Source organism: Adiantum capillus-veneris, chromosome 1 (genome assembly GCF_014529385.1).
Source record: "Adiantum capillus-veneris isolate H3 chromosome 1, ASM1452938v2, whole genome shotgun sequence".
Classification (NCBI taxonomy): domain Eukaryota; kingdom Viridiplantae; phylum Streptophyta; class Polypodiopsida; order Polypodiales; family Pteridaceae; genus Adiantum; species Adiantum capillus-veneris.
The window spans coordinates 123,057,917-123,070,403 of record NC_140931.1 but is presented as its reverse complement, the minus strand read 5'-3'; the positions used below and the strand labels follow the sequence as shown (position 1 = coordinate 123,070,403).

At 40.4% G+C, this 12,487-nt stretch overlaps 1 pseudogene; it reads right to left on the bottom strand.

The window, feature by feature from the left end:
• Positions 1 to 577: 577 nt before the first annotated feature.
• On the bottom strand, positions 578 to 1,089 carry LOC147465475 (uncharacterized; annotated as a pseudogene).
• Positions 1,090 to 12,487: the final 11,398 nt, after the last annotated feature.

The window sequence follows — 12,487 nt, the reverse complement described above, 5'->3', positions numbered from 1 at the left end:
TCCATCTCTGTGTGCTTTGTGCTTATCTTGTGTAGCTCTCTTGCATCCTCTTTCTTTACATACAGTGGCCCAATCATCAGTTTTTGACCATTGGGTCCTTAACAAAGCCAAAACGAAAAAATTAGTGATTGTGCCACCGTAGACTGTCAAAACAGGAGGGGATGGCCATGAAACTTTGCAAGGGTGGGGAAAGCACCTAAATCCTTGCCCCTGCGAAGTTTCATGGGTATCGCAATCTATCTCGACGATCTATAGTGGCACAATCGCCAGTTTTTTACCATTGGGCCCTTAACGAAGGAAGGAAAAACACCTAAATCCTCACTCCTGCAAAGTTTCATGGGTATTGCAATCCGTCTCGACGGTCTTCAGTAAAACGGCAACGTAAGATCGTGAATCTTTAATAATATTAGTTTGATGGTAAACCAAAATAACAACTTATTAATGGTAATTTCAAAAATGAACATCAAATGAACAAGGGAAAGTACACCACCATAATGAAGCAGAGTATACAAGAATAGAACTGATCGAAAGGGCCAAAAAGGTGGAATGGTAAATAACAAGAATGTAAGGGTCATCCCTAACACTCATCAGTAGAACTATCATCTACAGAAGCAATTCCAATATCATCTACAAGGTCTGCAACTCCTGCTTTGCTATAAATTGTCTCCATGATGCTCTCGTGCTCATCCGGACCCAAACGCCAACGAGGGGTGCTCCCTTTATTCTTATTGACAATCCTCTCTAGCCTTAGCTTCACAGCAAGGAAAAGATGCGAGTAGTGTATGGCCACCTTCGGCCACTCATACTGTACAAAATGGATGTAGTGCCCATGTCCATGGACCTGCTGAAAATAGTGCCCCAAAACAACCATACTTCGAGCATCATATGCCTCACCATAATCATCCACATTGGATTCTTGAAGCACATACTTTGCCTTGGTGCACCTAATAATATAATAGTCAACTCCCTCTGCCTTTCCCTCTTCAGCAATAAATGCAAAATCATCTCCCTCTGCCAAGTAATCTGTGAATCTGCATCATCTGAGAGTTGTGTGGCCTGGCTATCAATGGAGCTACTCGATGTGGTCATACCTTGTGATGGTGAAAGAGTTTGTAGTGTCCAAATATCAGTCCACTCTGTCATGGTGCAATCTGCCCACTCACCATGTATGCAAGCATCGCAAAAGCATGAGTGGTGCCTAGTAAAGATAGTGGGATCCCTAGCTACGGTGCTCCGAATGTTGTGCAATTGGAGCGTACCTGCTACTGTGTCACAATCCCAGATAGTGAGATCAATATCTTCGCTATTCACACACCAAAAGAACCTCCTCACTGAGCATCCAATGCCTGAAGATGAGTCATGTTCCATGTGCTGTGAGCACCACTCCACAACCTGTCCAGCATCTCTAAATCGGTCACTGTCATGTCAAAGCCGATATCACCAAAGAGTGCACTTTACACAAGCGCTTGCACCGTCTTGCTCTCCCTTTCCATGCCTTGACTCAAAGAAGCTCCAAATACAAGGTATGCCACTACTATGGTGCCATCTGTACAACCAAAAGAACTGACGTGCACTTTTGAATTGCGCACCACAACCATCCAACCAAATATAACGAGAAGAGAATGAGATGTGGCGCTCACAAAGGAATCTATCATGCTGTTGGAAACAATGTTGCACAAATTGCGCACTGTGTGAGCGATCATCACTGATGTAGAAATGGTACTCACATATGATCACTCGTGAGTCCTCAGAGCTCTCCACTCCATCAACTGCCACCTCTGCATGACGATAAGATATATGGACGAGGATTGCCACCTTCAAGAGCATTAAAAAAGGTTAGAGTGAATGAAACAATGCAATTGCATAATGTGGCTAAAAATGCAAAGCAAATGTAAAGTTATTAAACTATTATCATTTATACCTGCTCAGAGAAGTAGAATTCGGAGTGGATCTCCTACTGCTGCGGAGCAAAGGTGTAGTTCTCTGCAAAATCCACGACAGAGACCACAGTGCCAATCAAGAAGGCGGCAAGGCAAGCACGAAACTGAGGATCCTGCCACTTTACACGATGCGCATGCTGCACATATGAATACACAACGGACCTAAAAGCCTGCATGAAGTAAGGACATGGCGCAGTATGAGATGTGAGTTGCAACCTACGATATGTGCCACCTCAAAGACCTGTGTATGTTTGGTAGTCATACTGCTGCCATGTAACTATCCCACCCACATCACCATCATCTATGACAGATGTAAGTCATGCAAGATCCCCACATTGGGCACACTTGCCCTCCACACACAACATTTCATGGTAGCAGGCTCTGTCTACACGCTAACATAACAAAGAGTGGACGAAGTCTCGTGGCCCCGTCGGGACCTCTCCAACACGCCCCAAAAGAGTGCAGAACACATCATACATAATCTGAAACTGCACATGGTATTTGCAACAACATGTCTTCCTCTCGCGCATGAATCGTCTTACCAAGGCTTGCAAGCCTCGAAGGAGCGCTGGCCAATGCTAATCTCATGGTGGGCATCCTAGAATGCATGAAAGAGCTGTCTCTGTGTAATCTCTAGGATCATAGCACCGTGCTCTATGTATTGCTTATGACCAATCCTATGTCGAATTGCCTATTTGAAGTCTAGCAAGGCGCGGCAATTCTCTTCCCAAAATTGTGCTATGAGCTCTCTCATGCGTGAATCTAGAATGCGTGAGCATCGTGGAGCACATCCACTGCTTGCCCATAACTCATCACTATGTCCTAAATCAAGTCGTTGTCTCCTAAGGCATTCAACACGCAAGATGGGCCGATGAATGCACAACACATGAGAAGTGGCCTGAGAAATACCTGTGGCGGATGTAATCGCAACTGTTCAGTGACTGTGCGATGAGCAGCAAGTGCATCCCTCGATCCCCGTTGAGATAGTGCAAGAGCGTCTAACACTATCTAGAACTGCCGTCGTAGCGCGATGGGTCCTCGGACTACGAGATCTTGATAGCTATGCGAGCCTCAACGACACAAGGGTGTCGCAACAAATGCTCAAGCACCTAAGTGCGTGAGGAGAGATCAATGTCGCTAAAGTAGGTCTCCGCAATGATGCCTACACAATATTTGGCTCCAGACGCGCTAAGTGAGCGTACCATCGCCGAAGGGCTAGGCTTTGACGCTATGGTAGGGTCCACACATGCCTCCATGCCAACTCCAGAGGGTGATCCAAGAGAAAGTGAGAAAGATCCACTCGAAGAAATGAGGCGAATGTGCTGCATCGATGGACTGCCGAAATGCTCCAAGGCTGGCGACACCATGTCTAGAGGAAAATGGTAGAGGGACCGAGCAAGGGGAAGAAGGCAAAAAGCTAGGCGATAGAGGGAGAGAAATGAATCACCCGCATACGACGATACATGCATGTGAACACCCCCGGATTCCTCGATTGTAGGGCCTGTAATAGGCTCTTGCGGCACATCTGCAGGTAATCTTGCTCTAGAGCGTTGCTTGGGTTCTTGAACTTTGCGCCGATTTTCTTCCACATGGGCAATTGCGTTCACATCCCGAACTTTGTGGACGCGGTCTTTGTGCTGTTTATCTTGCTTTTGAGACCTTAGTGATTGTGAACCCATGCTTATTTAGAAAAATGAATGGTAGAGTAGTTAGTGATTGAATGAAAAGAGCATAAATGCTCCAAACTCACAAACTCACTCACCCTCAAACTCTCAAATGAAGTGCACTAAAAAAAAAGGGTTTATATACATTGTCTCCCTAATGTAACCTAAAAAGGTGTAAATCTGGATAAGATTACACCAATCAAATTTTAAATAAATAGCTTATATAAAATTATAATTATCTTTTAAGTAAGTTGACTTATGTTGAGTGAATTTTTTTATAAAAATTATAATCCTTAAGTTCTCATCCAATAGTAATTTAAATAAATAAATATTTAATAATAATTGTAATATTTTAAAATATATAAAGATTAAAATTAATTTGTTTTAAGTTATCTTTTAATAATTATGATATATAATCTTTATAATTTATTCATTAATAAAAATTTATTAAAGATATAAATAAATGATGTGGCTATGAGGTGGCATGCATGGATGACATGGCCAGTCTGTGTGGCAATATGATGTGGCAGTCAAATCCTCCTCAACCGCCATGTCATCATGTGACATAAAAAAATGGTGACATGGAATGTTTAGGTGACAAAAAGGTGGATGGTGAGTTGGTGATGTGTCATGCTTAGTGGATTATGAGGTGGCGGGTGATGTGGCAAGCCATGCAAGCACCACGGACAAGTGTCACGTGAGGTGATGGATGACATGGCATCTAATGTGAGGGGCATGCAAGGTGGCAGTTGAGGTTGGTGGATGAGGTGGCGTTTAGGATGATGTGGCACACCAAGTTTGAAGTCAAACTTTTGACTATGGTGATGTGGAAGGTGACATGGAGTTTTGGTGATGTGGCAGCCTCCTTGTATGACATGGAACATACAAGTAGGATTGGGAGAAAGAGATCAAACCATGAATATAGACAAGTGTCAAAATTTCTAGGCTTGACACTTTACCAAACCTAAGGAGCCACACCTTAAGTTAATTGTGGAAGTGAAAAAATTAAAACAGTAGAAAAGTACCTTTCTCTAACTCAAATTGACTCTTTTTTTTTCATGAGTACTTTATGATGAAAGTTATAAGAAACATGAAAATCAAATTGAGTGGTAATATAAATTATCTATTATATTTTACTAAAAAAACTCCCTTTAAGATCCTCTAAGTAGTCTTTGCTATTTTTCGAGCTAGATTTAAATAAAATGAATAGTGAAAGATTCTACTTTTTTACATCGTCACATTATACAAGTCGTAAACAGTCAAATGACGGTTGGATCTTGGAAAATAGTCTATACATCATTAGAGATCTGGTGTAAAAATTAAAGCTTTTTATCACATCGATTCCAACAACAAAAACAATAATTACATAAAAATTATCAAAAAAATCAAGTTAAATTTCTTGTCAAGTGAATAGTTGATGTGCAAAAGGACAAGTCAATAGAATAAATTCATATAAAGATATAAACAATTGTTCATCAAGGTTACAGTGTTGTGACAGGCTGGACCAAAGTACTTCTTGCACACTACAATTTCTATTTTTGTTTGAAAAATTGAAGATCGGAGCTTTCCATAGTGTTTAATACTATGCATTTTGTGTCGCCACCAAATCTTGCCGCTAAAAAGTACATGCAAGCAAGTCAAATATACATAATAGTGTGGAAAAAGAGACTATTTTTTGGTAATTCTACTAAGGGCCACTACTGAAAGTGGATACACCCTATCATGCATACACCCCCTATGCTCTGGTGGCGGCATACAAGGGATCAAGTTTGGAAAAGATCGACTTCTTGGCAAATTTGTATAAGCAAAAAAGCAACCAATGGAGCTTTCTTGAGATGAGAATAGCACCCAAAGTTAGGCTAGAAAATCGAAACTTATTCTAAGATGTGTCATGCAAGGCATAGTAAGGCAAGGCTTATTGAGGGCAAGTCAGCACGAGTACTTCATGAGCTATGGCATGCAATGAACGTGTGTGTGTTGCCATGGAAGTTTTTTCATAATTGTGCAATTTAAGTATTGAAGACACAACCAAGGCCTGTGGCAATTACCATAAGCATCAAATTTTTGCCAAATACACGGTTAGAATGGTCTCAATAAGAAACATGGATTCTCTCTATGCAACACATCGACAAGCGCACATCAACTGAGTATGATCATCATGCTTGAGATTTCGTGTTTTCATGAGTTGTTATTTAGCTTTCTCTATGATTTAATATTGTAGGAAGTTTCCAAAGCAAGGTAAATCTTCAATGCTTCAGTATTTGAAGGAGATAACTTTTGACCCAGAGAGGTCATGGATATTGAAAACGATTAGTATGGAAAGTCCTATTGCTACAGTTTCTGACGAGTACAAAGATGTTCAGCATGGCCAGCTCTTTGCAGCCCAAGAAATTGGCTAAAGTTATTTTCTCCATCTGCAAGTTTGGGGTTTGAATTTTTGCTAGGGCATGGCTCCTAGGCACTATTCTTGCATGAGTATGGCTCTATGCAAGGTTGATTTTGATGCCAAGGGCATTGATCCCAAGCAAATTTAATGCAATCAAGGCAATACAAATCGATCATGATCAACCCATTGTCAACAAGCGTGATCGAGCAAAGGTACTTAATAATGCAAGCAGTATTGGATAAGTACGCTTTGTTTATGCAATTACTATCAATCTTTTGTGCTTTGATTGTGGCATCATAATCGACAAGGTCAACAATCGTTGGGGTTGATTTTCTTTTAACTCTGTTTTGTATGAAAATGGCATAAGATGCACCACATACATCAATTTTCACTAGGGAGCAAGGCTCCATACAAAGATGCTACAACCCGGCTTGTGTATTACGTCGGCATTATCTCTTTAATATATCCTCTTTGTACTATCATGAGGAAGGGAGAAGCAAGGCTTCTAGGAGCACGGCTCCATGTATATGTATATGTATTGGGTGATAATCACTCCAAAGCAATTACACCTTGCCATCGTGTAGGCAAAATAAATACACGAAGTACATCGAAAGCACAATCATGCCACATGATGCTACGATTTTCGATGCCAACGGTAGTGGTCACAAAAAATTCACAAGTAACTTAGATTAAAGTTTCACTTTTGAACTTATTCTATCTTGCAAAATTTTCTACAATGCCAACTTGACAAGCAAATGTTGCTTCGGTCAAGTGGAGTTTGAAAATTAGATGACAGTTGATAGCTAAGCGTCAGGAGCTATCTCTTGTATTATTGGGCAATCTCATGATCTCAATAAGCTCCATGATTTGGCAAGGCCATTCCTCTATGAAAGATCAGCAATGGTGGTTCTCTTTTTCTTTGACGTTTGTGTGTCAACCCAAGCACATGTTAGCTAAGAGCACTTAGGATCTGTTCTATCCCATCTCCTCGCTGAACTTTTGCAAAGCAAGGCTTCACTTTAGGACATATTTCCTAGAAGCTTCCAAAGTTTGGAATATGCTAGTAGCATACGAGCTTAGGGAAACTTGGCAACATGTCTACCTGCTTTTTATTAGAGGTCCGTATGAACCAATCCACGAGGGCATACAGGGTACATTTGACAACTCTAAATTTCTCAGCATCCATGGCTACAGACCAGATTCAAGCGAAGGCAATTTCTTTCAAAGGGGTGACAAGGTTATACAATTTCAAGTTCTATTTGTTTTTCTGTCTTTCAATTTTCATTTGAATGAGATTTCTCTACTATGCAAAGCAAAGTGCTTTAACAGACTTACTACGAAATAAAGCTTTTATTCCATGCCAAAGTACTATCCATTGACTTAGGATCAAGCATAATGGCACACAGGTTTGGAGAAAAGAGTATATAAGCTCACAATTTTTGTTTGTCAATGATGAACTGTGATGTATCCATGCCAGTGCAATCGTGCAAGGCACGTATAGCATCGTCTCAAATTGTCAAGACCTTCATTAAAGCCAAGGGCTTATCACATTATTTTTATGCTATGCATGCATGACATGCCAATACAGTGGGATTCATTCCACAGAATCCTTGTTTACGCTTTTGCTATAACATCAACTACTCTATTCAGGAAGAATGGAAACTCGTAGAATGGCTTGTGATCGTTGTATATGTCTACATCAATGAGCACTATAAAATATTGGCTCTTTGTAGATGACGCTTTGTTGTGGTAGCAAGTAGGCATGGCCTAGCTATCAAGCAGCTAATTCATGCAACGACATGAATAACCTAAGAGTGCCTCAAAATAGGGGATCTCTTATTTGAAAACCCAAGGAAATTTAGCATGACTACCTTCTTTGGGGTGTTAGACATCTTTCTCTTCTATTCATAGCAAGAGAAGATTATTTCAAGATCCAGTTGTGAACAAGATTCCAACTTGAGAAGATATGCTGCTTAGTTGCACACTGATTGTATCCCTATGAGTGGTGTTTTCAAGGGTTTGACCAAGCAAATACACAATCCCTCCATAGGTGTTGAGGGTTTGATCTCATCACAATTGTACTTCCAAGGAAAGAAGTCTGCAATCTACCAAGAGGTAGTGGACAGGTTCAACTTCCCGAGTTGACTCCAATAACTATTAGATACAGTAGACTGTGTTGGTCAGCGTTGACTGCTAGTTTGAGCATTTTTTCTACAGAGACTAACCAAGGGGTTTGACACTATAGATTTTAACTAAGGGGTTTGGATTGCAAAGGCAACACCCACGGTTACGCATGCTATGTTACTTAATTTTCACTAATTTTTCAATAAGTGTTGCTAGACCTTTTCAGGTAAGAGTTTTGGTCATGTTCACGTGACTACGTGTAAGTGAACTCTATGTTCAACCTCCAAGTTTGCATGTAAATTGGTTTTTTTCCATTTTTTAATATGTTTTGCTTGAATTTTCTAAGTAGGATGTGTTAACTTGAATGCTTTCATGTATTTTACTCTTTAGTGACAAGACAAGGTCATGTAGGAGCAAAGTATTTTGGGTTGTAGTGTCCATAATACATTTCTGCATTATGCAGTTATGGACCTACATGTAGGGTTTTTGTTTGGCACATGTTGTCATAGGGGATACAACATGGTCTAGGAACTCATGGAGTTAGGATTAGCCAGTGTGGATCAGAGTTTATGAGGGCCCCTCTCACTCATGTCACTGAGTGTTTACATTTACCTTCACACGCAAGTACCTCTCGTACTTGATGGATGTCATTTTTTCAAACATTCTTATATGAAACATATTCCACATGTGGAGAATATGAGTCTTAATTGGGACTTACATTGGCACCCATTATTTCAGTTATGTGTCATGACAGAGTCTCTAGGTGCTAGTCAAATCCGTTTATTAGACCATTCTGAGCACACTGTATCAGGAACAATTTCAATGGCCAAAAATTGTCAGATGCTTAGTAAGACTTGTTAAGGTTACAAGTGTTGTTAAACAGTTTAAGGGATGCTTGTTTATACACGTAGAAAAATTATGGTCTATTACTGAACAAGTTCATTTGATACCTAGATGTGATGGATTTTCACATTCTAGTATGGTCCAAATATGTTAGCATGGTTTTCACGTGGAAAGTATTTAATTCTATCCCGGTGAGCTGTGAGCATAACATTAGCCATAAGCATTGGCAAGTACGGTTATGGATATGCAGGTTCGGATTTGTTTTTTGCTAAATGCATGTACACTAGGTTTTATGGGCCTTAGTGTTTAGTAAAGGCTGATTTGGAGTGGCATGCACATTCATGACATTAGTAGCTTCTAAAGCATTTCACGCTCTATGTGCAATATCTCTATGAGATTAATTGTAGATCTATCAACCACAAATATAGGTCATGGCCCGGTTTGGGTGCTTGTAGATCAACTCACTAAAGTTAACGAAGATGGTTGTTCCTAACATTATTGATTAATCAGCCATGTTGCAAGGAATTATGATCCCTGTTTACCAGTCATTTTGGAGGACTGTTTGTAAACAGTGGGGATACACATATCTGTACTGCCAGTCATCCAAAGAGGATAGACAGATTGCAATTGTTAATCTTGTGATAAACGATATACTCATTGCTGCATACATTTGCACCAAGAAATCCAATTAGAAAATTTATCTTTTCAAGTTGGAGTTTGCTTATCGTGCGATAAAGCATGTTGCGACTAAGTTTAGCCTCTTCATGTTTAAATCACGTTCTCAACTTGAACACCGGTCATGGTGGGGTTGTTTACTGATAAAAAATGATATTAAGTTAAGGACTTACACTTTGCTGATGAGTTATATCAGCCAATTACTTTCATGGAAAATAAAAAGAAGTACTCTTTTAGATACATTTTATTTGTAATAACTCGTTTAGTGTAACATTTAATGGCCTAAAAACTTGTGTGTAGCGGAAATTAGCATGAACATAGTGGGCATTTCATTAGAATAGATTCCTAATGAGAATTGCAAGAGTGCTTGGGTGGAGAGAGCAACAAAAAGCATAACACCTAGTTAGATAGCATAAACAATACTTTCAAAAGAGAGAGAAATTAAGCTATTGACAACAATTGAGGACCGGATTTGCATGGAGCCGGTCCCCCCTCCAAAAGGCTTTGTATAATGGTTTCTCCCATTAAGAGAGACATTGTACAATACAATTCTTTGTGTTCCTTCAAGACTAGCTAGTGCAATGAAGATGAAAGCTTCATACACTAAGCAAAACACTTAGCAAACACAACATTAATTATCCCCGTTCTCAGACCCAAGACCTCACACACCTTCGAAGATGGTGAGAGCTAGCAGGGTATGAGAGTAGATTGAGAGGAAGAAGGAGTATCTTACGAGAAAGATGTACATCTCCTCACATAATCACTCATATTAGCATAGCTTAGCTTAGTAATTAGCTTGGTAGAGGAGATGAGCATGCATTGAAGCTTGGATCTTGGTTGGATTTGCATCCACATGCCAAGAGTGTGTCGATGTAGGCTTCTATCTCACAAGCTTGGAGTAGGTGATGAGCTCTCCATTAAAGCTTGGGAAGAGATAGTCTTCTCTTTCTTCACACATGAGATTGTGTGAGTGTGTGTGTGATAATTACTTGCAAAAATCAGCCCCCTCTCTCTCTTGGGCGAGCCCTCTTGCTATTTGCTCTTGCTCTACCCTCATTGGACCTCCCCAAGTCAAGCCAATGACAATTAAGCAACATAAGTGATAGCCTTCTGACATGTGTCCCCCTTTCCCCTTTTGTGAGAGCTTTAGGTAATTTAATAATTTAACTAAACTCTCATTGGACCCCTTTGCCTCCTGGCCAATAGGAATCAGGCAAGCCATCGGGCTGCTGAATGCTCATTGGACCCCTTGGGAGACTGTCCAATAGTCATCTAGGAGACTTAATTCTCATTGGTTATTTTATTAAGTGTTTTTAAATTAATTAAACTAGATTTACTCTAGCCTAATTCTCATTGGTCCACCTCCAAGGCCATCCAATAGGAATTGGGTACACCTTGTGGGCATTTGGGCTAGGGAGCTGAAATGTGTCCCTCATTCCCTTTGTGTAAAGAGCTTGTGTGTGTGTGTGTGTGTGTGGCTTTCTCTCTCATCCCCTACAAGAAAGGCTCGTCCCCTCCTATGTAGGGATGTGCAAAGACTTTTTTGGTACACACACAAAGCATCCAATTCCCTTAAGGTTGACCTTTGGACACAACCTTTGAATTTTGGAACCTTAGCATTTTGGAAGTCTTAATGGGCTGAACCATAGGGTCTTTTTAGCCCATTGTTGCACATGGCTCTTTTGCAGATGGTCCCCCCTTTTGGATCCCTATTTTCCCTCGTTTGGATCCCTACAGTGGCCGGTCTGCTAGCTTAACCAATATTCTAGCTTTTTTACCCCCTGGCACTTCCCCACATTAAATGATCAGTTTAATATGAGAAAATCATTTAGGAGAATTAGATATTGATTATTATGACATTACCTCTCTCTTGAAATCATAGTCGTCCTCGACTATGATGTAGAGAAGATAAAGCATACTCATGAGTCCTTTTCTTAGCGGATAGAGGATCCCTATGTTACCCTACGACATCATTCCACAATGGATGACTAGTCCATTTGGCGCTTGAGAGCCTGAGGCTGCCATAAGCATATCTGCACATTAGTCCTATCAGTCTTCCATAGTAGAGTGACAAGCTCTACTTGGTGTTTGGGAGACGTCGTCTCCGCAAACTTGATCTAAGCATGCATACTACTTCATTTTTGTGCACAATAAAGAAAAAGAGACAGTCTTATAAGACAAAAAACTTTGTTCATTTTTAACATTTTGTACATTTGCTTACTCTTGGGAAGCATTGTAAGCATTGACAAGGTTTAGGTTATCCTTTAATTGTATGCCTTGCATCCATCTAGCATCTTCAAAAGGATAATTCTCAAACTTAATAAGATATTGTCAGATAGTCTTACCGCCTCTTAATACCTTGTCTTCATGTCGGAGAATGGACTCGGGCTGCAGCACCTCCTCTTGGTCCTCGATCTCCGGTGGGTCTTCAATAGTTGGTTCTTGAGGTGGCTCTCCTTTTTAAGGCTTTAATAGGCTCACATGGAAAGCATTGTGTATGAGCCAATGATTGGGAAACTTGAGTTGATAGGCCAATTCATTGATTGGCCTAAGAATCTGGAAGGGACAATAGTACCTTTTTGCTAGTTTAGCATAGTACTTTTGGTGTCCCGTAGGATTCTTGCCCGTCGTGTGCCTTAATCGAGCCTTGGGAAACTTTAATAAGACCCAATCATTTTCTTTAAAGGCTTGGGCTCTTCTGTGCTTGTCAGAAGCAGCCTTTTGCCTTTGCTATGAGATAGAGATAGCATCCTTAATCTTTTGAAAAGATTATTGTAGGTCTCGGCTATACTCATCTGTAGCGAAGATCTTCCCATGTACCTTAAGTAGCAAGGGAATTTTTGATCTCCCCTCAA